The sequence below is a fragment of the Herpailurus yagouaroundi genome, unplaced genomic scaffold (assembly GCF_014898765.1).
Source record: "Herpailurus yagouaroundi ecotype Mexico unplaced genomic scaffold, PumYag 140, whole genome shotgun sequence".
In the NCBI taxonomy this organism is placed as follows: Eukaryota; Metazoa; Chordata; class Mammalia; order Carnivora; family Felidae; genus Herpailurus; species Herpailurus yagouaroundi.
This window is the reverse complement of record NW_024412395.1, coordinates 52,704,723-52,728,990: the sequence shown is the minus strand read 5'-3', so window position 1 is coordinate 52,728,990 and position 24,268 is coordinate 52,704,723. Positions and strand designations below refer to the sequence as shown.

The 24,268-nt window shown below is 41.0% G+C and overlaps 1 long non-coding RNA gene across 3 annotated transcripts in view; it reads right to left on the bottom strand.

Moving 5' to 3' along the window:
• LOC121030691 (uncharacterized) overlaps positions 1–23,624 on the bottom strand; it is a 26,669-nt gene extending 3,045 nt beyond the window's left edge. Inside the window, exons 1-5 of one of the 3 annotated variants that reach the window (XR_005790358.1) lie at positions 23,513–23,624; positions 12,921–13,314; positions 6,400–6,520; positions 5,816–5,898; positions 2,090–2,141 (exon numbers count right to left, since the gene is read on the bottom strand). This is a non-coding gene — a long non-coding RNA (uncharacterized LOC121030691). The other 2 variants (XR_005790359.1, XR_005790357.1) reach the window with 2 other exon arrangements.
• Between the last annotated feature and the right edge of the window lie 644 nt (positions 23,625–24,268).

Below are 24,268 nucleotides of genomic sequence, written 5' to 3'. Positions count from 1 at the left end.
ATAGAGTTAAGCTAATAAGTGAAGAAGGAATGATAAAAACAGTATACGATCATTTTGCAACCTTCTAATGAATTAATGGATATAGACCATGATCATCAAAGGACTGTTAATATTGCAGAGACAACCAGACATGTTCGCCCTCTTGTGGAAATGCACCATTACGCAATATTCTTGATAAACCAGCAAACTTGAATTCAGTACAGTAACCATTTGCAACATGTGTCTATTTCAGCTTCAATTTCAATTAACCTGTATGTGCTGTCCAATATGGCAGGCACTAGCCATTTGGGGCTGTGTAAGTATAAGTTAATTAGAACAAAATTAATTAATTCAGTCCCTCAGTCACACTACTGCAATAGTCACATGTGCAGATATGGAATACTTCCATCATCACAGAAAATTCTACTAGACAGGACTAAAATCTAACTACTAGTTTACAAGTAGTACAGGGAACTGAAGAACATGATTGACGCAGTATGAGGATTCAATCCCTAAATCCAGGATATGGGAAACTATAGGACAAATGACCCAGCTCCTTCAACAAATAAATTACAAGGGCAAAAAAAAAGTCTTAAGTTAAAAGAGACTTAAGAAAAACATCAACCAAATTTAAGTATGAGCCTCTTTGAATCCTGATGGTAAAGCTCTGAAAAAAAAAAAAAAAAAAAAAACATTGAGGCAAATTTAAACATTGATGATATTTGATGATACCAAGAAAGCAGTATTATTTTTTTAGGATAGTGATATTATTTTAGTGTCTAATGAAAGATCCCTTATCTTATAGAGCTGCATCCTAAATGTTTACGCAAGAATGATGTGATGTCTAGATTTAGCTTTAAAGTAGTCCAGTAGGGAGAGAAAGTGGATCAGGGCATAAACGGCATACGATTTTTGCTGTATGTGAATAACTCTTGATGTTTGACATTCCATTAAACTATTCTAGTTCTTATATATGTCTGAAGTTTTCTATAAGAAACATTTTAAAAGTGACTGGCTTATCTTTTAGATTCATAGAATAGGTCTGAAACCATTTGGCATTTTTTTTGCTGGCATTTTTTTACTCCCTGTGTCAGAATGTTTGAAGCATAGAAATGGCGGCATCACGTTGTGCTTCATTGTTCTCTGACTTGCTTCTCATGCTGTGACAAGTTACTTAAACTTGCTTTCCCATTACATTAACTGTAAGACCACTAAGGTAGGTGTCCAGTAACCATCTAACGTTCAACCTACACTCTGAACTGATCATGGCATCCAAAGAAACATGGCAGATGTTGGAAGTACAGAGATGAATACAATACAGTTCTTGACTTCAGGGAGCTTATGTTCTTATGGAGAGGTAGTCATATGATACATAAATTACTATAATAAAGTAAGCACAAAGTTTAGAGTGGCCTGAAGAAGAGATTGGTGATTTATATCCTGGGGTGGTGTTAATGAAAGACTTCATTAAAGAAGGTGATTTGCACAACAGTTTGAAAGAACGAAAACGTGCTTTCCAGGTTAGCAGCAGAAGCAAAGACGGACAGGCATGGAAGAAGCTGGTATGTTTGAGAGACCGTGAACACAGTGACTCATAGCTTTGGAGGTGTTCGTTAGTCAAATTCCTATGTATTTCAAGTAATTACTCTCTTATTAATGGGAAATTTAAATTTTTAAATGTTTATTTATTTTTGAGGGATACAGAGAGAGAGAGAGAGCATGAGCAGGGGAGGGTCAGAGAGAAAGGGAGACACAGAATCAGAAGCAGGCTCCACGCTCTGAGCTGTCAGCACAGAGCCCAATGCAGGCCTCGAACCCACAGACAGCAAGATCATGACCTGAACCGAAGCCAGATGCTTAACCGACTGAGCCGCCCAGACACCCCTACTAATGGGGAATTTAAATTCAATTCAATAACGTTTCAGTTCTATTAAGTGAACACCTAGCAGACTGAATGAATAACTGAAAACATCCTATCAATGAAGCACTTTCTAGGCACTTAACACTTGCCCAGAGTCTGTGGAAAGCCCAAAAGGAAATAGGAAAAACTCCCAAAAGATTTTCTGGTCTTGTTAGAGAGGTAGGATGTACATATATGTGGAGCACTTACAAAGAATGAGTAGCTTCTGGGCCAGTGTAATTCCTTCTCTAGGCAAGCTGATCTGCAAACACAAAAGAAACAGAAAATAGTCAGGACGTGATAAAATGTTAGGGATTTTAGAATTCCAATCTATACTAGGATTACATACTAGGATATGTATGCATGTATATAAGATGAATGCATGCAAATCTGGGGCAGAGAAGAAGCCTAGAGTGTAAACCAGCTGCCTTTTTAGTGAGGTGGGATTGTGATTTTTTTTAACTCTTTAAAAATTTTCCTTAATGCTATTGTGTTAATAAGTAGAGGAAGCTTTCTAAAGTCTACGGTAATTTGGATCTACAACAAAAAGATCATTCTGAAAGACTGGGAGGAAATGGGAGACAGTAAAAGAATCAGGTGTAAACAAACTTTCAATTTTGGTAAATTCTAACCAATTCTCCTTGGCTGGGGAAAAACGGTAAGAAACCTATAATATTTAGAAAACACATTAAAACAAAGCTGAAACATCTCTTGCATGCAGGCTTAGGGTAATTCATTTGATTAAATGGGTGTGCAGAAAGGAGACAGTTTCCCTTGAAGTGAACAATTTCGATGTCTAATTTGAGGTCAGATTCCTTTTTACAGAAGACATTTTTTTTTTTGGTCTGGCACATTCGGCAAATGGCAAGCCCCTCCTGCTTGTCTCTGTCTGGATTGCTTACTCTGGGAAATGAAAGGATGGCATGGTCTGTGAACCGGCAGTTATTCTTCTTTGCTGCATATCGTGTTGGCTTTTTTGTAAGAAAAATCATAAGAACATATAAAAGTTTTTGATGAATAGAACCCTTTATTTTTAGCAGAAAATGGATGGAGCGGTTTGGGGCTTTGCAGCTGCCTGTTGCTCTCATGTGAGCACCTCCCACAGCCTTGACTTTTTATTCTGCTGCGTACTCGGTGCCAAGATTTACATGGTCGCTGTGGGGAACAACTGGATTTAGCATAAGAAAAACTGCTTTTCCCCTGGGGCGAGACAAAAAGGATAAGTGCACAAGGCGCAGAGACAATATTATCAGGAGTTATATTCCTGTTCAGCTCTTTTATTCACTCTGAATCCTGGATTCTATTGCAAATAATAAAAGCAAGAAGCCAGTTGGCTTGAAGCCAAGGTCTGGGATTAGCAGAAGAGACTATTTTGTTTGGGGCTAAAAATATGTTGGTCCGTGATGGTTCTATACATTACAAGTAGGGCCACTTGGATTACACATTGTTTTTTTTTCATAAGCTGAGATATTGCCAAGAAAGTACAAATCAATGACGATTTGAATGAGGGAAAGACGAGTTGCTGTCAGAGCACCCGAGAGCCCAGGCGGTGCTCTTGCACACCTGTTACTGCTTGGCACACCTCAGTTTGCTCCATGTTCTCTGAGGCTGGGTGGGATTGCTATTATCCCCTTAACAACCTGCACCATTTTCCAAATGATGTCAATTTTTTTTCCTTTTCATTCTCCCCTCAAATATCCCCCCCTGCTTCCTGGGGGCCCCCCCTCCAAGCTAGATTAAAGTGGTTGCAAGAACTCATTTTGAATTCAGGCAAACCTGGATTGGAATTCTAGTTTCCCTACATGCCACCTATCTCTGATGATCCTAGGGAAATTACTTAAGTTTTCTTTACTTCAGTTTCATCATTGATAAAATGATGAATAATAATAGTACAGATCTCCTTGGGGTTCGTGGAGACTAACGGGGCAGTACATAAAGATCATGATGCACCGCATCTATGCAAAGAATATTGCATAGTAAGTAATGAAATTTTACCTTGATCATTATTGCAGGGTAAAGTGGTATTCAGAGGGAAATTTATAGCTCAAAAATATAAAAAAATAAGAAAGCTTTTAAAAATGAAACAAGCATCCAACTGAAAAACTATGGAAAAGACAGAAGATGTTTATGTTATAAACTGGGTAACTTCTATTTCTAGATATATGGAAGACTAGATGTCCAGAGAAAGTCTTCCAGTATGGAATTTAAAATTCTGGATGAAACACAAAAAGAATGAAATCTTGCCATTTGCAATGATGTGGATGGAGCTAGAACGTATTATGCTAAGCAAAATAGGTCAATCAGAGAAAGACAAATACCATAGTATTTCACTCATCGGTGGAATTTAAGAGACAAAACAGATTAACATACGAGAAGGAGGAGAAAAAAGAGGAGAGAGGGAAACAAACCACAAGAGACTCTTAAGGACAGAAAACAAACTGAGGGTTGATGAAGGGAAGAGGGTGGGGGATGGGCTAGATGGATGATGGGTATTAAGGTGGGCACCTGTTGTGATGAGCACTGCGTGTTGTATGCAAGTGATGAATCACTGAATTCTCCTGAAACCAATATTGCACTGTATATTAACTAAAATTTAAATTAAAAAGATAATAAAAAATAAAATAAAATTCTGGACAAAGCATACTTCTAAAAATCTTCTAGGGGCTCCTGGGTGGCTCAGTCGGTTAAGCATCCGACTTCGGCTCAGGTCACGATCTCACGGTCCGTAAGTTCCAGCCCCGCGTCAGGCTCTGTGCTGACAGCTCAGAGCCTGGAGTCTGTTTCCGATTCTGTGTCTCCCTCTCTCTCTGCCCCTCCCCCGTTCATGCTCTGTCTCTCTCTGTCTCAAAAATAAATAAACGTTAAAAAATTTTTTTAAATCTTCTAAAAGATTTGGCTGGCCTACTGTGAAAATGAAGACTATCCTTGCTATCGGTAATAAAAGAGTAAGAATCTGGAGCACTTGGGTATCTCAGTCGGTCAAGCACCTGACTCTTGGTTTTGGCTCCAGTCATGATCTCATAGTTCGTGAGTTCGAGCTCCGCATCAACTCCACACTAAGTGTGGAGCCTGTTTGACATTCTCTCTCACTCAATAAATAAATAAACAAACATTTTTTTTTTTAAAGTAAAAATCCACAGAGGTAGGCCCATCTGATGTACCAACATCAGTTTGCCACAGAGGTTTCTGACTAACTTTGGTGACCATATACTGAAGAGGACAAACAAAAACACAAGGCCTGTAAACGCTGCGAGGATAGACTCGAAAACTTCCACATGAACCCAGAAAGATTATAGTAGGTACATTCAAGATGGCTGAACTGGGGTGTGGGGGTGGTGAGGGTGGGGCACCCTACAGAAAGAGACAGTGAGGGGAACTTGCCCATTGTCTTTAGCAAAATGTAAAACGTCTTTCGTAAAAAGTATAAAAGAGGGAAAATACTTGGAGAATATCTAATCACAAATCTGTTACAACACGTGTTTGGGGCCACAATTTATACCACATGTGTTACCTACTCCCTAATAAATCTAAGAAGAATATTTGGTTAAAAGTGCTCCCAAATATTTGGTTAACAGGAACTGAATAACAGAATAAACCTAAAGAAAGTACAAGGATGGAAATAAAAGAAAAAAATTACTGACACAGAAAATACAGAAGCAGCAAAGCACATGTTTTGAAAAGACTAACAGTAGTGACAACCGTTATGAGAGCTTGACCAAGGAGGAGAAAACACAAACAACACAGTCGTGAACAGAGAACATAACTTAAGATGCTGAAAGGATTTAGGAAAGTATTTGGGACACCTTTGCCAATAAATACGAAAACAGATGAAATGCACAAATCCTTTGAACAATGTTTCTCCAACTTTCACCTCTATCGTTACCACCTGGGAACCTTTTAAAAACACAGATCGCTGCCCCCACCCCACAAAATTACCGGACTTCATAGATCTGAGATGTGAGTCTGAAACTTTGCATTTTTAGCAAGGTCTCAGGTGATCAAACACTGAAGAGATTGTCCTGGAAAATATAAATTACCAAACACACTTGATAGGAAATAGAAATTATTTTATGGTCTAGTGCTTTGCTACTTTTTTCACATAATGGCACACATATGCAAAACCCCATAGCACTATATGGCACACTGGGGTAAACAGATGAGGCTGTTGTTGGCTGGAGCTAACCTGCCCCTGAACTCTATTTGTCCCAGCTCTGCCTTGACCTACTTGCTCTTGGCAGCCCCAGTGATTGAAGGATTAACATCCTGGGCTCACCTGTACTCCATGCTCCGCATACCAATGTGCTTTTACTCATAGAAGTTACTTACCGCTGCATTAAAAATTACCCCCTGGCTTAACAGCTTAAAGCAACATACAGTAACTAGCTCACCGTTACTATGAGCCAGAAATCCAGACATGGCTCAGCTGTGGCCTCTGGCTCTGGGCTCTAACAAGGCTGCTATCAAGATGTCAGCCGAAGCAGTCACCTTCTGGGGAAGAATCTGCCTCCAAGCTCACTTACTTGGGTTCTTGGCAAGAGTTAGTTCCTCCTGGACTGTTGGGCTCAAGGCCTCAGGTTCTCTCTGGTTGTTTGCCAGAACCTTCATCCCTTGCCATGTGGGTCTCTCCATAGGTACGGCTTGCTTCTCACAAGTGAGCAAGAGAAAGAATGAAAGGTGGGCAGAAGTCAGTTTTCTGAAGCTTCATCTCAGAGGTGGCATCCCATCACCTTTGCTGTATTCTATTAGTTAGAAGCAAGTTACTACATGCAGCCCACCTTAAGGGGAGGGAATTACACACTGGGCACGGAAACTGAGAGGTGGAGCTCATTAGGGGCCATCCTAAAAGTCTGCTTACCACACCAGAAGAGACCCTGCTTGGTGGGAGGGTTGATGTTCAGCTTTCCTTGTTAGTTCCAGATTACCATCTAACAGTTACCATTATTACAAATTCTCACCAACATTGTTATTGTCAGATATTTTTTTTTTTTTTGCCAATCTGATGACTATAAAACGGGAACTCATTATAATTCCCTTGTAATTAATGAGGGTGAGCATATTTTCATATGTTTACCACCTGGATGTGTTCTGTTCAAAGCTGTTCATATTTGTTCATCTTTATAGTGGATTTTTATCTTTTTCTTATCTGTTCAAAGGAGCTCTTATGAGTGGATACTAACCCTGAGTCCGCCATATGTGTAGTGAGTCTCTTCCTCCAGTGTTTGGCTTCTGTTTTCACTCTCTTGATATTTTTGGAGGAACAGCAGTTTTATGATTTTAATGTAGTTGAATTTATGCTTCCAGTTTTGTGTTAAGAAATCCCTTGTTCCCTCAAAATTAGAAAGGTAATATTTTATGTATCCTTCTAAAATTTTAAACTTTTGTCTTTAAGCCTTTTATCCATCTAGAATTGATTTTTGTGTATAGTGTGAGGTAGGAGTTCACTTGACTTTTCCCCTCTTCTGGCTAATCAATTAATACTTACTGAAGGGTCTGTCCCCCTCCTCCTAATCTGCAATACCATAGATAAGTTTTCCGTACATTCCTCTATTCATGGGTCTTACTCAGGACTCTGTTTTGGTCCACTGATTTATCTCTGAACTGATAACATGTTCCAAATTACTAATGACTTAATTAACAAATCTTAATAGTTGGTAGTAGGGTCATTGCTTCTATCTGTCCAACTCCAGGATTGTTTTGGCCATTCTTAGCTCTTTGTTCACCTATATTTTAGAACCAGCTTGTCAAGTTCCAGGAATAGAATATCCTTAAATCTACAGGTCATTTTAGGGAAATAGTGTTTACATCTTTAATGTCCTTTACTGAAGTTTTATGATTTTTTCCATCAAGGACTTGCACATCTTTTGTTAGATCTATTCCAAGACGCCTTACACATTTTGTTGCCATTGTAATCAGCATCGTTCCTTTTTGTATATGAGTTGCTAAAGTGTAGATTTGTAATTATGTTTTATCTATTGACCTTGTATTGGCCTGAAAGGTTCTTTTCCAATTCTTGCCTGCTTTTAGTATCAAGGTTACACTAGCCTCACATAATGAGGTAGACACTATTCCCACTTTTTCTATTCTGCAAGATTTCAAGTATGATTGAAATTGTCTTTTAAATGTCTTTTTACTGTTCTTGCCATTAGAAATAGCTAGGCCTGGTGTTTTCTTTGTTGGAAGATTTATAATTAAATTTCTTTAATGGTAATAGCAAAGCTTTCTATCTGGTGTGCCATGTAAACAAACTGATATGTTCTGAATGGACTTTGGAGATTTTTTTTTTCTTACTGTCATTTAAAAAACTTTTTAAAATTTACATCCAAGTTAGTTAGCATATAGTGCAACAACGATTTCAGGAGTAGAATCCAGTGATTCATCCCCTCCATATAACACCAAGTGCTCATCCCAGCAAGTGTCTTCCTCAGTGCCCCTTGCCCATTTAGCCCACCCCCCACCCACAATCCCTCCAGCAGCCCTCAGTTTGTTCTCTGTATTTAAGAATCTCGTATGTTTTGTCCCCCTCCCTTTTTATATTATTTTTGCTTCTTCCCCTATGTTCACCTGTTTTGTATCTTAAATTCCACATACGAGTGAAGTCATATACTATTTGTCTTTCTCTGACTAATTTTGCTTAGCATAATACCCTCTAGATCCATCCACGTTGTTGCAATGTCAAGATTTCATTCTTTTTGATTGCTGAGTAATACTCTATTGTGTGTATGTGTGTGTGTGTGTGTGTGTGTGTGTATGTGTGTGTGTATATATATATATATATATATATACACACCACATCTTCTTCATCCATTCATTTGTCGGTGAACATTTGGGCTCTTTCCATACTTTGGCTCTTGTCGATAGTGCTGCTATACACATTGGGGTGCATGTGTCCCTTCGAAACAGTATACCTGTATCCCTTGGATAAATGCCTAGTAGTGCAATTGCTGGGTCGTAGGGTAGTTCTATTTTTAGTTTTTTGAGGAACCTCCATACTGTTTTCCAGAGTGGCTGCACCAGTTTGCATTCCCACCAGCAGTGCAAAAGAGATCCCCTTTCTCTGCATGCTTGTCAACATCTGCTGTTGCCTGAGTGGTTAATTTTAGCCATTCTGACTGGTGTGAGGTGGTATCTCATTGTGTTTTTGATTTGTATTTCTCTGATGATGAGTGATGTTGAGCATCTTTTCATGTGTCTGTTAGCCATCTGGATGTCTTCTTTGGAAAAGTGTCTATGCATGTCTTTTGCCCTGAATGGGCTTCAGAGATTTAAAACCCTTAGCCCTGAAGAGGTCAAAGCCAACAGGTGAGAAATAGACATGGGGCTGCAAGATCCCATGGCCAAGTTGCCTCTGGTCAAAAGCATCTTTGTCCCTTTAGCCCACTATGCCTTTGACATACACTATTACACTTTTCGATTTCTCCATAAAGATCTTGCATATGTTTTGTTGGATTTATCCCAAGGTGCCTTGTAATTTGTCATCAACACTGGCATCTTTCTTTTAATTGTGCTTACTGAATATTCGTTGATAAAGTATAGATCTGCAATTGTAGTTTATTGATCTTATTTATGGCAAGCTTACTAAACTCTCTTATTAATTCTAACAGTTTTTCTATATAATAGCTTTTGTGTGTGTGTGCCGTGCTATGCAGAAAGTTAGGAAGCACTGTCTTGGAGAAAGTCTAGCCTTAGTTTCTTCATCTATGAGATGAGGTTGAAAAAGTATGTGCTTCCTAAGATTGTTATGAAGATTAAATGAGTTAATCCAAGTTAGGCAACAGAACAGTACCAGGCACACAGTGTTTAAGTACCACTGGCTGTTATCATTACTTTTTCATCTTTCCTCTTTCCATAAGACCTTGTATTTCTCTCCTGCAGACTCAAGCTGATATTTTAGGCCATCAACAGTGGGTTTTGACCTTTTATGGGTCTTATAGCCACATTTAGATCTTGAAGGAAGCTTTCCATCCTTACCCTAGGAAGATGCAAACACATAATTTTGCATAAAATTTGAGGATCCCCTTATCTATGCACATGGATCTTCCTCTGCCTCCAAAAGATCTATGGGACCAGGTTAAGAATCCTGCTAGAAAACAATCCTCCTAGTTTTCTAGAGGGGTTTGAGATGGTCTAGTTGGATCCCCTAGGGATTTGGTATGAATATACTTAGCTCCTAGTCTGGCCATGACATTGTGCCTCAGCCCTGATAAATGGGATTCAGTCTTGCCTCTCTCACCTACAGTTTAGCTTTGGTATTGGGGCCAGGTCTTACTTTCCTGTTTTTGAGTCTGTACCTTAGCAGACTTCTCAGGACCCCTGTCATCCCTGAAATAGGGGTCATGCCCTATTAATATCAGTCTTTCTAGGGTAGGGTTTCTCAACATTGGCATTATTGATACTTTGTGCCGGACAATTTTTTATTGTGTATGTCTGTGTATAGGGCTGCTCTATGCATTTAGAGGCCAGCATCCCTGGCCTCTCTATTCATTAGATGCCATTAGCATCCCCCAATTATAACAACTAAAAACATCTCCAGACATGTTCCCTGGAGAGACAGAATCACCTCTCACAGTTGGGAATCACTACTCTAGGGCCCAAAGTCCTGTCATTGAACTTTTTTGCCTGAAGCCTAGAGTCCTGCTATCTGCTGACAGACCTCTCTAGTACCAACTAAACACCCAGCTCTTCAAATATAACTTGCTCCTAGATTTCTCAATGCCACGTTCTTCCTTCCAATAAAGAGGCCACTGTAATTCTTGCAGCATCTTTCTGGTGCCAACAGCTTGCCTGGACCTACCAATTGTTCTGTTTCAAGGTACAATTTTCTCTGGCTTGGGTGAATGGCCCTCCATCCCCCACAGTTGCCGGCTTTCCTGCAGGGATGAGGTGGGGCTTATTTCAGTCTCTGGATCTGGTTGAGATCCAGTTACTTCTGCCAAGAGTGGCTGTGTCATGAGAGATGACAAAGAGATGACAGTGAGAATTTGTCTGTTTTCCTTGGGAAAGTAATCTTCCCAGTGCTTTTATGCGAGAGAGCCTGTCCTTTTCCTATGTAGGTGCAGATAACATTTTCTGAAGGTGATAAATGAATTACCCCATTCTACTGTGCAACAAGTCAGTCAGGAATGAGCAGCAGAACCACAGAATTGCAGCCTTAATAGATGCCAACAACACAAAGGTGGTGATCTTAATAACAGACCCTTAGAGAAAGTGAGAAAGACTGATTGATTGACTGAAAGCTTAGAGCAGAGAACAGAATGAAAGAACATTGTGTAATGCTTTTCACAGAGAACATATCTATGAACCACAGGAGAAAGAGAGAGTAGAGAAAGTACAGAACAAACTGTACCTTGCAGTATCCTAAACTTGGCCTAGTTAATCATAGTGGGGTACGGGGTGCTGGGAGGGCCCAGAGCCTGAAAGGTACTGCAGGGACCGACACAAATATAGACATTGGGAGGAAATCCACTCAAGCAGGTAAGAATGGTATGCAATGGCTTTGAGAAGTTAGAAGAGGGGTGCCTGGGTGGCGCAGTCGGTTAAGTGTCCAATTTCAGCCAGGTCACGATCTCGCGGTCCGTGAGTTCGAGCCCCGCGTCAGGCTCTGGGCTGATGGCTCTGGGCTGATGGCTCGAAGCCTGGAGCCTGTTTGCAATTCTGTGTCTCCCTCTCTCTCTGCCCCTCCCCTGTTCATGCTCTGTCTGTCTCTGTCCCAAAAATAAATAAACGTTGGAAAAAAAAAAAAAAAAGAAGTTAGAAGATTATTTCTTTCCCACGTGAAAGTTTGGTGGCTTTCCTTTGCAAAGTAGTCAAGGGCCCAGTTCTTCTTTCTCTCTTCTTATTCTATTATCTCTTGGATATTGCCCTCATTTTCTGACCATGATGGTCCATTCCCACACCCACATTTCTGCTAGCAGAAAGAAGGAGGGGAACCTGGGTGGCTCAGTCGAGTTAAGAGTCCAACTCTTGATTTCAGTTCAGGTCATGAGCTCACAAGCCCCATGTGGGGCTCTATGCTGACAGCAGAGAGCCTGCTTAGGATTCTCTCTCTCCCTCTCTTTCCGCCCTTTCCCCACTCTCTCTCTCTCTCAAAATAAATAAACATAAAAAAAAAAAAAGGGGAAACCCAGGGAGGGGGACAAAACATAAGAGATTCTTTTAACGTTTATTTATTTTTGGGACAGAGAGAGACAGAGCATGAACGGGGGAGGGGCAGAGAGAGAGGGAGACACAGAATCGGAAACAGGCTCCAGGCTCCGAGCCATCAGCCCAGAGCCTGACGCAGGGCTCGAACTCACGGACCGCGAGATCGTGACCTGGTTGAAGTCGGACGCTTAACCGACTGCGCCACCCAGGCGCCCCAAGAGATTCTTAAATATAGAGAACAAACTGAGGGTTGTTGGAGGGTTTGTGGGGGCGGGGGATGGGCTAAATGGGTAAGGGGCATTAAGAAGGATACTTGTTGGCATGAGCACTGGGTTCTAGGAATCACTGGATTCTACTCCTGAAATCATTGCTGCACTGCATGCTAACTAATTTGCATGTAAATTTTTAAAAAAATTAATTAAAAATAAAATAAAAAAGAAAAAAAAGAAAAAGAAAAAGAAAAAAAGAAAAGAAAAGAGAGAAGGAAAGACACACCCCTTATTCTTAAAGGCAGAACCCAGAAGTTACACATGTTATTTTGGTTCACATCCCACTGGCCAAAATTTAGTCATATGGCCACACCATATCATGCCTAGCTGCAAAGGAGATAGAGGTTCTGGAAGGTGGCATGCCCACATAAAAATCAGGTTCTCTCTGAGAAATTTTTCTATCATCACTAGCCTGAGTGCTTTTCGTCCTCAGTCTTTCCTCCAAATTCAAGTTCCCAAATGCCCCAAGAACCTGTCTGGCAGATCCTTTGTTGGAAGACAGAAGTTGGAAAGGAAAAGAATAGGCAAGGATGGGTCCTTTTTAACAAAAAGGGGTTGCTGGACACTTAAATTTTGTTACTCCTAAGAGAAAGGTCACTTTTAGTATAATGTTATCAGGCAGGCAAACTGACCTGATCTTGTGAAACCACTCTACAGGAAGACTTCCCAGCCGGTTGTTGTGCAATTCCAGACAAGCCTGAGGCAATGTTGTGGGCTCTTCTTGGACAGCGAGGGGGCAGGTCCATGTTGAACTAGGCCAGTGCGCTGAGGCAGTCATCCCTAGCAATGCTCATCTTCCAAAGGATGAAATGTAATTGATGGACACCAGCGTATTTCTGGGACTGGAAGAATTAGAAACGTAGACGGGAAATATGTCTTTGGCCATACTATAGAAGATGCTTCATTTTACCGAGAGACTCTGGATTCTACAGGATGTGTCTCTTGGCTGGAAGGTTTCAGCAGTCTAGTCTTGAATATCAAGAGAACCGGAGGTCTGTGGTTGTAGGACATCACAGGATTATAAAGCTGTGAAAGCAGAAATGGAAATTAGGAAAGAGCTATTTACATAAAAGATATTTTGACACAATATGTGTAATTTTATAAGATTATCTTTTTACACATTTATATAAACTTTTTACACTTGATCTTAGCCAATAGGCCAAGAAGTGACACATGTATATAAACTTTTTAAGAACGGTTTTAGGGGTGCCTGGGTGGCTCAGTCAGTTAAGTGTCTGACTCTTCAGCTCAGGTCACAGTCTCACAGTTTCATGAGTTCGAACCCCATATTGGGCTCTGCCAATGATACACGTATGATACATATGTATCATATATGTATCACATATACCTACATACATATATGATATATATGTATCATACGTGTATCATATATGTATCATATATGTGTATCATATATATGTATGAATATTTATTTATTTTGAGAGAGAGTGAATGAGTGTGTGCAGGAGTAGTAGAGAGAGAGGGAGTGAGAGAATCCCAAGCAGGCTCCACACTCTCAGCGCAGAGCCCTATGCAGGGCTCGAACTCATGACCTAAGCCAAAATCAAGAGTCAGATGCTTAACTAACTGAGCCACCCAGGCGCCCCTGTATCTTATATATATATTTTTTCAGAGATAAAGGAATCTATCACAGCATAACAAGAAGGGTAAAACATCTGCATTTTTGTATCTTATATTTTTAAATTAAGGCTTTTTAAATTCTGAACATTTTAATAGGGAAATTAAGAAGAAAATGAGTTGGTAGTAGAAAATTTTAAAAGGTATTATTTTCACTGTTCTGCCACTCCCTGAATGTGAGATTTCTGGTAAGTCACTTAACATCTTTGCACTTCAGCTTTGTCACTTATAAAACAGAGATAAAATTAATGTTTCACAGAGTTGCTATGGTGACAACACAATAAAGTACATATGAAATATCTGTATGTGGACCTATTGAAAAGTCTGAAACACTGATCAAATCGTGAGTCTAGTAATTATTCTGCAGTACCTTTGGTATTTTAACTGACTGAACACAGTATGTGAGCTGACATGCAGGGGTTAATTAATTTAATTAGCTTGTACTGTGGGCTGCTGACTGAGTAAGGAAGGGATGCTAACCTGATGTTAAAAAAAAAAAACAACCCAGAAATCATTAAACAATTAAATTTCCACCTGTACAAACAAGTGGAATAATTTCACTATGAGAATAAATATTATAAAAATTTACGGGATTTAATAATTTTCTCCAAAGAAAACATTTAATACGACTGACAAAGAACATGAAAAAGAAATTGTTCTTTTTTTCAAAAATTTTTTTAACATTTATTTATTATTGAGAGACAGAGCATGAGAATGGGAGGGGCAGAGAGAGGGGAAGACACAGAATCTGAAGCAGGCTCCAGGCTCTAAGCTGTCAGCACAGAGCCCAATGCAGGGCTCGAACTCACAAACTGTGAGATCATGACCTGAGCTGAAGTTGGACCCCTAACTGACTGAGCCACCCAGGTGCCCTAAAAATAAATAGTTCTTAAGAGTGTGTTGGATTTGGGGTGCCTGGGAGCTCAGTCAGTTAAGCACCTGACTTGATTTTGGCTCAGGTCATGATCTTGCAGTTCGTGGGTTCGAGCCCTACATGGGGCTCTGTGCTGGCAGTGCAGAGCCTGCTTGGGATTCTCTCTCTCTCTCTCTCTCTCCCCCCCCCTTTCTCTCTGTCCCTCCCCTACTCAGGCTGTCTCTGTCTCTCTCAAAATAAATAAATAAACTTAAAAAATTTTTTTAAATAAAAAATAAATTTAGGGGCACCTGGGTGGCTCTGTCAGCTGAGCATCTGACTTCGGCTCAGTTCATGAGTTCCAGCCCCACGTCAGGCTTTGTGCTAACAGCTCAGAGCCTGGAGCCTGTTTCAGATTCTGTGTCTCCCTCTCTCTCTCTGCCCCTCCCCTGCTCATGCTCTGTCTCTCAAAAATAAATAAACATTAAATAAATAAATAAATTGTAAGAAGTTCTTTCAATGTTAAGTGTTGTCAATATTCAAAGTACAGGGTGGGTTACCTTGCCCTGTTAAAACAAAAACTGTGAAGTACTTGTTTATTTAGGTTTTCCTGGTCAAAAAACAATGTGACATTTCCTGGAAAATCCCATCAATCACTAAGCATACTCTTTGCAGTTCAGATTTCCAACGGCCCCTGTGAAAGTGGAAAGATTCCTATAATGAATGGATGAAAGGGTATGCTGCTTTATTCACCTCTGGGATCCATGACATATCTCAGTCTCAGATATAAATCCTTGAACTTTCTCTTTTATAGAATTTCTAACATTGAAAGAAAAGCTGCCTGTGGTCATCTAGAAATTAGAGAGAATGCTAAAACTAAAGAGCAAAATTTTTTCTTACAAAAGCAAGGTCCAAATGAACTGGCTTGAATAAATACATTATTGAAAATAGATATTCAGTTCAATATCTGCCCCTTTATTTGTGGACATCATTGTGTTTTATGAGGAAACCCAAAGATGAGACACAGGTATACTCGATCTAATGGGAATATAATCTAGGTCCTTGCTACTCAAGTGTGGTCCACTGACCAGCAGCAGCAGCATCACCCGGGAGCCTGTTAGACCACCAGAATCTCAGCCTCAACCCCAGATTCGCGTTTTGACAAGCTCGGCACTTGACAAGTGATTCGTATATATATTAAACTCTGAGAACCGCTGACCTAGTGAATAGTCAGCTAATTCTGAGTCTTCCTACCTGACGGTATTGGCTAAGATAGCCAGCTATTCTGGAGGTACTTCTGGAAGGCGGAGATAGGTCATTGGTAACCGTACTTCCAAGAAACTCATCCTCCTGTTTGTTGATTCATCTAAAGCCTGCTCAAACGGATCAGGAGTAAATATAAAAGGTGGGGTATTTATTCAAAGAAATTATGAGAGCTTTGTGCAAAAAATAATAGAATAATTGAAAACAATCTAATGTTAAGTAGTAAGAAATTAAAGAAATTATCCTGTATCTAATAGCTACAAAGTAACCATTAAAAACCATGTCACCGAAGAAAGTTCATTGGTATGGGAAGATACTACATTGTATTCTCAAGTAAACAAACTGGCTATAAAACGTGGCCTGATTCTATTTTCATTTTGAAAATACACATATATACACAAGAAAAAAGAAACTGCAAGGACATGCCCCAATGTGTTCAGTGGCTACAGATTTGGAGTGCTTTTTTGTTGTTGTTTTATTTTCATTGTGCTTTTCACATTTTCTGCATCAAGCAATTTTTCTTTTGTACAAAGAGAAATAGAAGAGTAAGTGTCAGAACAAAGAAAAGTGATCTGGACATAGCCCCGTCCTTCTGGCCATAAATAGCAGAAAATTATTTCGACTAGAAACTCATTTCTACTCTGATTGAATTATAACCAATATTCAGTAACGACACTAACTTACTTTTGCAGTAGAACAGTGGTTCTCAATCCTGGCTGCTTATTATTATCACCCCGAGGGCTCAACCAGTCAAACAACTAACCAACCAAACAACATGAAAACGATAGCTTGTTCCCACCCCAAAACCCCTGGGCACTGGGACTTATGAAAAGCTGCCCAGAGTTGAAAACCACTACTCGGTATGGGTGGAAGGATATCCATAGTTCATTTCTGAAAACAGTACTGCCTTATGTTTTAGTTATAAAACCTGTATGGTTATATATTTAGGGTTGTTTATTAAACTACAGCTTTTAAAGACCCGGCACCATGACTTATAGTTATTTTAATAATATTCAACAAACATTTATTGAGCATCTAGATTATTTGTTCTGTGTGAGTCTCACAGACCCAGGAGGTCAGGAAGAGAGAAAATGTTAAATCCATTACACGGAAGAGATACCCCAGATCCCATGGTTCATTACGGAAAGGGCTCAAATCTGTCAGATGTCAAAGCCAGTGGTAGCTCTGTCACCACATTTCTTTTAGTTTATGTTTAGTTTAGAGAAGGCATTTTTCTAGTTCATAGTTATTTTCTTTATACATCTCAAACATGCTTAGAATTTTTATAGCTGAGGGATGTGAGAGAGTCTTCCTTAAATTGAAAATTAGCCTGTGTAAGCTCAGAAATTTCTGAGGACAATGATCTTAATCATTCTTTTAGGGACCTTTTAGGGTGCTTAAGGGTTCAGAGCTTCTGAATCTGGGCACTGTAAACAGAATAAGGAAACTAGAGACTTGATGTGACATTTCCCAGCTGAATCTGGATTTTATTTTTTATTTAAAAAAAATTTTTTTTCAACGTTTTTATTTATTTTTGGGACAGAGAGAGACAGAGCATGAACGGGGGAGGGGCAGAGAGAGAGGGAGACACAGAATCGGAAACAGGCTCCAGGCTCTGAGCCATCAGCCCAGAGCCCGACGCGGGGCTCGAACTCACGGACCGTGAGATCTTGACCTGGCTGAAGTCGGACGCTTAACCGACTGCGCCACCCAGGCGCCCCCTGAATCTAGATTTTAGCAATAGTGCTCTACAAGAAGAGACCACTGGAACCAGCTGTATTTTACCTGCTGTCATGATTCTGCCCTTCATAAAATTCAAATTGTTTGAAAGATTAGCTGTTTCTTTGATTATTATAGATGTTGACTTCCACTGTACCTTCACAATATACATGGCTCATTATTTAAAATGATCACATGCCTAGTGCACTGTGGGAAATAGGAATGTTTGAAAAATAATAAAGTATTTCACCAAGTGTACTGAAAAAAAGGGAAAGAATGTGAGACTGCAGATATCCCATATCAAATTATTGTTTATGTTAGTTCTGATTAAACCTGAATACTTTCTAATTGAAAATGGTCGCAATGTTTTTCTAAATCCCAGCTCAAAGAGAAACCACTAAATCTAACTTTGACACCACAACCTCTCAACTGGTGAGGAGGAAGTCAATGGCGGCCTCAGTTGTCCTTGGAGGCCACTGGCAGCCAAGGAGTTGCTGCCACCTGGTGGATATTCCAAATAGCACAGCCAGGGAGGTGGCCTCAGTCATGCCAAGGCAGCAAGCGCTCAAAAGCCCAGCTAGTCAGCCACACTTTGATATAATGCTTCAGCTGAGCTCACTTATTACCGCGGAGGACGAAGGGCCTGTGCCGCTTATTATGGGTTTGTGGTGTTTATTAATCCACGACAGTATTGTTTTTGATAGACAACCTAAGATTAAGGCTAATAAAAGGACTCTGGGAATGTGGACTCGATAATTTTGCTGGCTTGAGAACAAAGAAGAAGAAAGTCAGTAAATAGTACCTGGATCGTCCAGTAATTACTCCATCTTATAAATTACTGTTTTCTCTGATTCCAGTCCACAGTCTGTCATTCTAGAAAGTATGATATATTAATTTTTAGCTAAGCAAGATCCACAGGGAGTAATCAGAGTCAGCACTATACAGGTGTTTTTCCAATGAAAAAGGTTACTATTGGAATTATTTATAAACGACATCAGAACTCTGAATATTAACAAAGTGCTTTTCAACTGCTTATTAAGTGACGGGAGATAACACTCGCACCAAATCATGTTGTTCTGGCTGACATTTGAAAGGTCATGTGCTACCCGAGAAGGAGGTTCACCACCTTCGAGGCTATCCACCTCCCTTCACGTCCTTCTCCTTTCTCCTTTCAAATGTTATTTTACATTTAATCATGAAATCGTTTAGTCCTACACAATGGTATTAAAAACAGTATATTGATCGTGCTTGACCTGACCACTCCGCTTCAGAAACCCAGTATTATCGGGCACCTGGGTGGCCCAGTCATTAAGCTCAGGCCATTATCAGGTTCATGAGTTCCAGTCCCACATCAGGTGAGCTTGAGCCCTGCTTCGGGTGAGCCCCACATCTCTCTCTCTACCTCTCGTGGGATTCTCTCTCTCTCTCTGTGCCCCTTGCTCACGTGCGCCCTCTCTCTGCCTCTTAAAAAGAAATTCAGTATCATCAACACAGCTGAAGCCCTCTGTGAACCCCCATCGTGTGCCCTTCTCTCCTCACAGTTCCCAATCCCTAGATCTGGTGCTTATCATTCCCACTTGTTTCTTTATGCTTTTATTTACATGTACCTATAAATAATATAAAGTATCAGTTTGCATGTTTTAAAAACTTTATTTAAATATCATTTTCCCCCTGTAACCTCAGTGTTTTCTTCGTCCAGTGTCGTGACCGAGCTTCATCCACTCCGGTAGTTTGCCGGAGCTGCCGGAACACATTACCACAAAACAAGGAAACGTATTCTCTCGCAGTTCCGCGGGCTAGGAGCCTGAAATCAAGGTGTCCACAGGGCTGTGTTCCCTCTGAGGCCCTAAGGGAGAATCCCTTCTTTGCCTCTTGTGGCTCCAGATATTCCTCAGTCTGTGTCTACATTACCCGAGTCTCTAGTTGATCTTTACATGGGCTTTTGCTCTCTCTGTCTGCCTCTCTTATAAGAACACTAACCAGTGGATTTACGGCCCGTCTCTGTAATCCAGGATGATTTCCTCTCAAGATCTTTATGGGGCACCTGGGTGGCTAAGTCAGTTGCAGTTGAGCATCTGACTCTTGATTGCGGCTCAGGTCACGATCCCAGGGTCGTGGGATGGAGCCCCGTGTCGGGCTCTACACTGAGCGTGGTGGATTAACATTCGCTTAACATTTGCTCTCTCGCCCTCTCTCTCTTTCTCTTTATGTCTTTCCACCCCTCTGTTCCCTCCCCTGCTCGCACAGTCTAAAAAAAAAAAAAAAAAAAAAAATCCTTACGTACATCTGCAAAGACCCCAGATAATACGTGAGGGAGGCAGGTTTCCAACCCACGCATTTTGACCAACTCCCCTGACCACTGGATTACATGGCCTCTGAGCTCAGACAGCTGGGACTTCTGGTTATTTAAAAGATGAGCATTTAACTTGACATTGGTTTTAATGTGTAGCCCAAATAGGTGAAAACTAACTCGTTTGAGAGGTACAGTGTGAGGGAATGGTGCACTGGCTAGGGAGGCAGGATATCTGGGTTCTGGAGTCAGCCCTTCATTGACTTCCAAACCCCAAGTAACAGGATGTTGTTTTGTCTCTGTTACTCTTACAAGACACTTTACATGATTGAACCAGCAGGGAGGTCAGTGAGAAGAAATAACCCAACCCATTCCCTGGGTTTGGGCTGGGAATGCACAAGGGGATTTTTTTTTTTTTTTTTTTTTTAGCACTTACATTTTTTTGATTACTAAAGCAAATAATCTTACAGAAATTTGGAAAATAGAAGGAAAATTATTTTTAAAAAGTTTAGCAAGCAGGAAGGGTGGGGGAGGCAGACAGACAGAATCCCAACCAGGCTTCACACAGAGCCCCATGTGGGGCTCTAACTCATGACCCGAGCCGCAATCTAGAGTCCAACGCTTAACTGAATGAGCCACCCAGGTGCCCCCCGAAGGAAAGTTGCTTTCAAGCCCACTAATAGAATCCACTTATTTCTCACCTACACATTTTTAAAGTTGTAATCATTTGAATCTAGTTTTATAACCTACAATAGATCATTTTCCTTGTTGCTTCATAAATGATTTTTTAAAAGACAAGTATTTTTATGTCTATCTTACAGTTGCAGAAAACCTCAGGAGACTGACTTACCCAAGACCCCAGTGCTAGGAAGTGATAAAGCCAGGAACCATAAAGCAGTTGTAACTTACAATGCATAAAATGATGTAATTGTTACAAGGTTTTGTTTAGACATTAGAACACTTTTAGTAGATGTTTCCATGTCAGTACTCGGGTATCTGCCACTGCATAACAAACCACCCCAAGCGTAGTGCCTTAAAACAATAACCGCATTTATTTTTCTTGTGAATTTGTAATTTGGGCAGCTCTGAGCAAGGACAGTTTCTGTCCTACGCCATCATCTGGGGCGGCTTGAGACTGGTGGCTGAGGCCGGCTCAAAACTTGCTTACTCACAGCTGGCTTGTTGATACTGGCTGTGAGCCAGGACCTTGGGTGGAGCTGGGGCCAGACACCTACACACAGCCTTTCCATGTGGCTGCTTGGCTTCCTACCAAAATGGTGGCTGGGTTCCAAAGGCAGACATCCCAAGAGAAAGAAAACAAGGTGAAAGCTGTCTCTCGTTTTGTGATGTTGTCTGAGAAGTCACACAGTGTATTGTATTTGTTAGAAGCAAATCACTGGGGCCAATTATGGTTCAAAAAAGGGAGGAATTAAGCTGTATTTTTTGTTGGGAAGAATTTCAAATAACTTGTGGACATGTTTTAAGATTATCACAATTCACCCACTGCACATAAACTATTTACATTTCGTCCTACATGCAAAATACACTCATCACCTCCTCCAGCCACCCCCCACCAGCCCTCCCTGTACCTAGACCCCTTAAACGCTGCACCTGCTGTAGCCTCACGCTCAGGCTTGAGGGTGTGATCTGGACACATAAACCAGGTCCAGCAGCAGAGGCTCCTTGGGTACTGTTCTCCAGATGAAGCTCCTGGCAATCTGAAGACCCATGAATCAAGAGACAAGCCATTTGCCAACCGCATCTAATACACAGTGGTGGGACACGCCCAGGATAAGCACTGTGCACACTGCTGTTCAAAAAAGAGAGAAATGGGAGGCATGCAGCCACCGCTCTGATACCGCCGGGGAGCGCGGCGCCAGTTCAATTAGGCCTCAGTCCCACTTCCGGGACGTAGCTTTTGGCTCCGCCCTCCGCGCGCTCGGTTCCACCCTTGGAGCCTGTCCTTCTCCGCTGAAAGTAGCACGTTTGGGGCTAATAGTTGTTTAGGCAGCGCTCTGCCCTTAGGAGTCTGGGGACAGACGGCCTAAATGTCCCTCTCAGTCTAAGCCGATTGTAATTCTTTTAAAAAACATTGTAGGTGGGGCACCTGTGTGGCTCAGTCGGTTGAGCGTGGGTCTCCGGCTCAGGTCATGATCTCACAGTTTGTGGGTTCGAGCCCCACATCAGGCTCTGTGCTGACCAATTGCTCAGAGCCTGGAGCCTGCTTCAGATTCTGTGTCTCCTTCTCTCTCTGCCCCTCCCCCGCTCACGCTTTGTCTCACTCTGTTTCTCAAAAATAAATAAGTGTAAAAAAAAATTTTTTTTTTAGAAACGCTGTAGGCTTCTTATCAATCAGTGGATAACTAACAAAGACAAAAGCCACTTGCATAAGACATAAGCCACTCGCTTAGCCCTTCTGTACCTTAGATTCTCCAAAAGCAATTGTCTGGTAACACCCTTTCGGTTTGCATGCCTTTCGTCTGCTTGCAAAGGTGGACGAAGCAACGCCTGAAACCTTTGTGAGGTCTTGCCAGTTTTATAGTCAACTGGTGGCTTTGCCTTTGAACTGTTTTCCAGGTAACACTCTGAATTTGATCTTCACCTGGAAGCCATTTCCTTTGCCATTTGGAGAGGCAGGGAAAGAGGAGCTGTTATTTATTTATTTATTTTAAATTTTTAATGTTTTATTTATTTTTGAGAGAGAGACAGAGCTCAAACAGAGGAGAAGCAGAGAGAGAGAGAGAGAGAGAGAGAGAGAGAGAGAGGGAGACACAGACTCCGAAGCAGGCTCCAGCCTCTGAGCCGTCAGCCAGAGCCTGCCGCGGGGCTTGAACCCATGAGCTGTGAGACTATGACCTGAACTGAAGTCGGAGGCTTAAACCACTAGGCCACAGTGGTTTTTGAATCCAGCAATTCCTGGCTCCTATACTATGTAACAGTTCTTTCTTATCTCTCTTCCTTTGCCTTTTACTATAGTCAGTTAGAAAACCCAGGCAGCACTCGGTGCTCTCTCCGAAAGTCTCCTTTGGCCATGCAGTTAATTTGTGTAATTTCTATTTTCCGTATAACCACAGATGACAGTGTTGCTGAACTTTCTACCACTATATGTCAGCTTCCGATAACATTTTCCTCACTTTCCTGTCAACCCTAACCAATGATGTCTCCAAAAACCGTGAAGCGTCCACTGACAGTTTCTTGAAGACCTTCCTAAATTCTGCCTTCTGACTAGTCCCGAAGTCATTGCCGCATGTTTTCAGTTTTATTACGTTAGCAAAATCGGTTCCAGTTGTTTGTTGCTGCCTAACCAACCACCCCAACACTTAATGGCTTAAAACAGTGACAACATCCACTTACTCATAATTTTGGAAGAACTCGGAGGAGACCGGTTATCTCTGCTGTGCCTAGTGTCAGCTGGGGTGGCTCAAAGAGTGGGGGCTAGAATAATCTGAAAACTCACTCACATGTCTGTTAGCTGATGTTGGTTGTCATCTGCAAGTTCATCCGGAACTGTTGGAAAACCTATGCATGAGCTTTCCTTGTGGTGGCTTGGCTTTTTTACCAAATAGTGAAATGGTTGGCTTCCAAGAGCAATCATTACAAGGGAGACAGCCAGGGGAAATTTAGTCTCAGAAGTCACATGGTATTATTTCTGCCACATTCCATTCTTTAGACATGAGTCACCGAGTCTGGCGCATATTTAAGGGAGCAGAAATGAACTCCACCTTTCAATGGGAGGAGTGTCAAAAACTTCCAGAAACTGTATAAAACCACCAATAAAAAGGTATTCTTAGCTCCATTTTACAGATGTAGAAGCTGTAATTCAGAAACGGACTTGCTGAAGATCTTACAACTAGTAAGTGATAAGGCTCGGGACCATAAAATGTACTTCACATATTTAATGACATAATATATAATGTACAACCCATAAGGTATTATAATGCTACAACATTTTACTTAGGAAAGCCGCGATGTAGATATGTGAAGGAGAGAGAGGCAAGGCCAGAAGTTTTCTAGCAAGTCTTTGCACATACAAAATACTCCAGTAATGCTAGAATATGTATAGAGCACCTGTCCATGCATGTAATAGCTGCAAAAATCCTCAGATGGCACACTTCTGGATTCGAAAGACTAAATATTAGTATGATCTCAATTGAGCTTCCTTAACTTCTTAACACAAGTAAAAGAACCACGTAGTTATGAATCAAGGAACACTGTTG